Below are 6,054 nucleotides of genomic sequence, written 5' to 3'. Positions count from 1 at the left end.
ACACACACACACACACACACACACACACACACACACACACACACACACACACACACACACACACACACACACACACACACACCTTATACCTCAGGGTTGACATACCAGAGGGAGTCGAGGCTTTGTGGGTCAAACTTGCCCCTCGCTTCCATCCCCGCCACACAGCGTCTATCAGAATGTGCGTGATATACCACCCTCCTCGCGCCAACACTGCCCTCCTCCTCAACGATTACATCATTGAAACTGCTGACTCCCTCCGCTTAAGGTTTCCTGCTGCCAAATTAATTGTGTGTGGGGACTTTAATCGCCTGAACACAAGTAACATTTTACACCATTTAAATCTCACGACCAAACAACCCTTGACCTAATTATGACTGACATGGCGCAGCTGTACTCTTCCTCGAGACCTCTCCCCCCTATCGGTAAGAGCACGCACCTCACCATCCAATGGTCCCCTGCCCCTAGTGCAGCCACACACAAGATTAAAGTCACCAGACAGCACCGCCCCATGCCTGATTCCGCCATGAAGGAATTTGGCAGGTGGATAGTGGAACACCCCTGGCTGGAGGTTCTGAACGTTTACGACGTGGAGACCAAGTGGAGAAATTACTCCACCACTACAATTGATGCCTTTCACCACTTCTTCCCTGTAAAGGATTTCTCTGTCCATCACTCTGACGCCCCTTGGATGACACCACATATCAAACGTCTCATCAAACAACGCAACAAGGCATTTTACACCGACCGAGCCCAGTTCAAGTTCCTAAGGAATAAGGTCATCAGAGAGATAAGTACCGCCAAATCCTCTTACTACCCAAACAAATTGCAATACCTCAAACAACAACGAAACAACACTCAGTGGTTCAGCAAGATCAAGGCTCTTTGTGGCCTCGCACCTGTCACCTGACCTAGCAGCCCAGGAGATCAACTCCCACTTCGCCTCTATCTGTCAGACTTTACCCCCTCTCGACCTCTCCCGCCTACCTGCCTACCTCCCTTCCCCCTCACCCCCCATTCAAGTTCAAGTTACCGATGTAGCCACAAAGTTGGGTAAACTGAAAAATAATAGATCCACAACTCCCTCTGACCTTCCTATTAAAATCTACAAGGAATTTGCCCCTGAACTTGCTTCCCACTTTCCTCCATAATCAATGCCTCTTTAAGCCAAAACACCTGCCCCAGCGACTGGAAAATCTCATATGTCACTCCCATCCCCAAAAACCTCAGCCCACAATCACTAAGTGACCTTAGGCCCATTGCCATCACCCCTATCCCAAGCTTTATATGTGAAGATTTGTTTTTTAACTCAGTTTACAGCAACATAAAAGATTCAATAGATGCCCAACAATTTGGCAACATGAAATACTCTTCTACCACTCACTGTCTCATTGACTTACTCAACTTCCTTCACAGCAACCTAGACAAGCGTAACACATCTCTAGCTGTCACCTTTGTAGACTTTAGGAAGGCCTTTGACCTTGTTGACCACAATGTTGTTCTCTCCAAAGCCATCCAACTGGGGATCCAGCCCCACCTAATAGCATGGCTGGCAGATTTCCTCACCGGACGACAGCAGGCGGTCAGGTACCAGGGGTCAACTTCTCCCTCCTCCCCCTGACCTGTGGGGTCCCCCAGGGTACCAAAATGGGTCCCCTATGCTTCCTCATCCTTATTAATGATGCCCTCATGGACACTCCTCATAGATGGAAATATGTGGATGACAGCACCGTAGGCATCCCCATCAACACCAGGCGGCTTGATTACGCACCACTACAAAGCACCCTGAACGAGCTCATGACGTGGACGGAAGACAACAATGTCACAATTAACACCAACAAGACCGTAGTGATGCACTTTTGTACCTCCACACATGCGGTGGCTCCTCCACAACTTTCATTGGGCCCCCACCCCCTGTATACGCCTCATATACATGACGAGTAGTATCGCCCAGTCAGTCATATAACCCACTTCCTCACTCACTAACTCACTGTCCACCACAAGCATCAAACGCTGACTTAAGCACTCCTCTCAAACTTGCCGAGTCGATATTACGTGCTCGTGTGAACAGCACTGTCAACCACCAAACGACACACACACACAGACGAACACACGCTATCAATCTAGTAGCCACCCAGTACTGACATACGATATTACGTATACTGACGGTCCTCCCCTGGGTATATATAATTAACATGTATGGTAGTAGACATCAATACGTAATTAATGCAGTTGCCCCACCCATGTGGGACAACAAAATAACTAAAGATGAATGTTAAGATCACGATTAAAGGCAACTCAAGAACTTGTCCATTCAGCACTTCCGGGGAACAAAACTCTCTGACAAGACGCGGACGGGGGTCGGTTCTAGTGACGTGCCCTAGTGTTAAGACTGTGTAACAGAGTATGACTAAGAATCTTGAAGTGTGAAGAATAAAGAACAAAACTCAAATTGTGTGTGGAAGTAACCCCTTTCTGAGATGATGTAACGACCCCGTTACATCTTGTGTCTACAAGTAACGCTCGATGGAGATCATGTAACGATACCGTTACACCCATCCCGTTACATTACTGGTGGCAGCGAATCCCGCAACCCATCTTCTCCGAAGAGACTACGGTGTTCTATAAAGAAAAAAACCGCTCTCCACGAACAAGAACTTAGTTCACACTACACAATCCAGGGCAATCGTCACAACCGATTCCACACTACAAAAATCAACATTATAAAGGTAACATAAAATTCTTCCACTTAATTCCAATATATTCCGTAATAATAACCATACATTACCCATTCAAACCATCCCTGATACTCGCTTTGTCTCCCTTTCCATAACATGCGAGCATAATTCATCCGCCCCAGAGGATTCACACCGGCTGCGCACAGACCCGCGTAACAGCCAAATCATCCCCCCAGACAGCATACCGACCTTCCACATCAACACCCAACCTCTTTCATCGAACGTTGCCTTCGACTACTACAATCGAAACGTCAGCAACACCACCCCCTGCCGGACATTGACATACCACTCGATTCAGCTCAAGGTATCAAGGTAACCATTATACCTACAGATACCCACGTGCCCAACGCACGTAAACCTTACTCTAAACCATCTATATATATATAAAATATATATTAATTCCACATTTATTAAAAATTATAAATATTTAGTTTCTCTCCATATAGAAACTTTATGTACACCCTTTCTTTTGGTTATCATACCTTTCTCATAATTTAACCAGTAGCTCTCATAATTATATGTTTCAACACTAATTATAATTTGCCTAATTTTTAAAACAACATATATCTATATATGCAATAACTTTTACTAGATTTGACTATTACATAATATCACATTCATATGCATTCTTACAGTTAAGTAATTCTTGTCTAAACTATATATATATTTATATATACAATATCCTTTAATTGATTTCACTACGTATTACCCATTTATATTTACATAGAACTTATACATTTTTATCAATGTAACCTATTTTACTGCTGTAAATTTTTTTTATGACGACCATAATTAATTCTGTTATAATTAACTCCTTACTATATCATATTATTTCCACATTTTATTATTATTATATGTATATACAGTACATATTTTTATGATTTTACATATGTAATCCCATTATAATGTATAACCGTTGACACCCTGTATCCCCCCTCCCCTATCTAAGCATAACATATTACCCCTTAGCTACTGTATACCAAATATTTCTAATTTAACTATTTTAAACTAGACCACCCATCTCACCTAACTATTAAGTAATACATGCATCTCTAGTTAACCACTAACATGGCAACAGGGACGAGAAGCAAATTCAAAAAAGCAGTAGAAACAATCCTCTCTAAATCTCAAGAGGAAAACCCATCACGCAACTCAAAACTAGACAAAGACAATCCAGATCCTCACCAATTAAATCCACAGGTTGACATTACCAGAAAGCCCTTAGACCATAATCGCTCACTTACCTCCGACCACGACGCCCCTAAGGCAGGTACCCCTACAATCCCTCTTTATGAGAATGATATCTTACCCTTTTTTAACCAACCCTCTCAAATAGACCCCTTTCACCCCTCACAACTACAACCACCCATTCCTCCCATCCAAACAAATATGCAAACTACACCTCATATAAGCCATAATCAGTTCAACCCCCATATCCCAACACACAATACCCCCCCTCCCATTCAGCCACAGTACCAACCACCACCTAACCTTCCTCCAAACCCACCATATTATCCTTACCCACAACCTCAACCAACAATAATTAACAACTATCAAACCGTTACCCCCTCACAGAAATCCCAACCTTTTCCCAAAATAGTGGATTATCCATAAATGACTTCTTGACAGCATGTGACCTGTTTTTCTCAAAAAACAAACACTACTCTGACTCAGATAAAATAAATTTGTGCCGTCAGAAAATAGACCCATCTGACATTTGCCGTTCAAAGGCAAGGATGCTAGACAGTTTAGTTGCATGTGGAATCACATATCAAGAATATAAACACCACCTTCTAAATGTCTTTCACAACAAACAAACAAATAACATCACCTTCCTTCTCACTTTCCTCAATAACACTAGAATCCAACCACATTCCGTTACGAACATTATGGATTTCGTAGCAAACGGAATTAAAGAAGTCAGAGAGGACCTGGAGAATAACTCTCCTTGGATCCACACTGACCAATTTGGTCAAAAGGTCATGACCACAAAAAACTTACTAACATTCTTTGAGATAGGTTTCTATCTCTCCCAACTCCCTCCAAAGTGTTTAAAGGAAGCCTCCAAAAGGGAACTAAACACTAGAAACCCTCTAGCTTATACCTATATCTTAGACATCATGAATGCTTGCAATGTATCATTATCCACCCCCCACTATCTCCCCAGACTAAATAGCCTTCAGTCACAGCAGCCCCCTCCCACCAATCAAGGACAACCTTCTAAGTGTTGCTCCTACCATTCATCACCCAGTCACAACACTAGAGACTGCATACAAAAACAACAAATGCAAACACAGGCACCACGCCACCCTATCCCTTGCTCAGTTCATGGAACCATTTCCCACACCGATGACCAGTGTCGAACACAGCAACAACAATACCCGCAGGTACAACACCACCCCATCCCTTGCTCAGTTCATGGTACTACCTCCCATACGGATGCGCAATGCAAGGTGCAATATCAAACCATACAAGTTCCACCCCCCTCTAAACCTCCACTCCTACCTACACCAACACATCCAAACAAATACTGCAACCTACACAAAAAAACAACTCACTCCAACGAAGAGTGTTACCTACAGAAATCACAACCACAACCTCACCAGAGAACTAACAAACCGTTCACCACCCATCGATAAACAGTTCCCTCCCACACGACACCCACAACTTAACACCGATTGGGGGAACGTGTACCAGCCTCACGCACCAAACCACCATAGGAATATCTCACACACAACACAACTACGTCACCCTAAAAGTGACTTTAGATCAACTCACAGTTGACATGATGGTTGATACAGGAACAAAACTGAACATCATCCCAAGAGCTCTCTATGAAGCATTAAATGACCCACCCCAAATTCAATTTTCCAATATGGAAGGACTCCTAATAGAAGGGAGCACCATTTCTCTACACGACACCATAGACTTAAACATAGAAGTCAACAACTTCCAAGTAGGTTTCACACCTTTCCACATAGCTGACGAATGGAGTCTCGATCAACAAGGTATAATAGGATTAAAATCATTGAGGACATGGAAAACTATTATAGACCTAGACAAAAATAACATCTCCTTCTCAGATGTGAATGATGAGCCAACTGTCACTGAGACACCCGACTCAGACACACAACCTCTCTCATGTCTCCCTTCCTCAAATACTCCAATTCCAACTAACAGCTATTCCTTCCGACCACCCCCTTATGTCACCTCAAAGGCATTGATGTCTAACAGTCATCATTCCCCCTAGACATTCCATGACTGTCCCACTATTCATACCCGGAGCAATCGGACATCAGGACGCCATAATTGACTCAGA

This window comes from Oratosquilla oratoria, chromosome 14 (genome assembly GCF_046742065.1).
Source record: "Oratosquilla oratoria isolate Oo_2021 chromosome 14, ASM4674206v1, whole genome shotgun sequence".
In the NCBI taxonomy this organism is placed as follows: domain Eukaryota; kingdom Metazoa; phylum Arthropoda; class Malacostraca; order Stomatopoda; family Squillidae; genus Oratosquilla; species Oratosquilla oratoria.
This window is presented reverse-complemented; position numbering follows the sequence as displayed.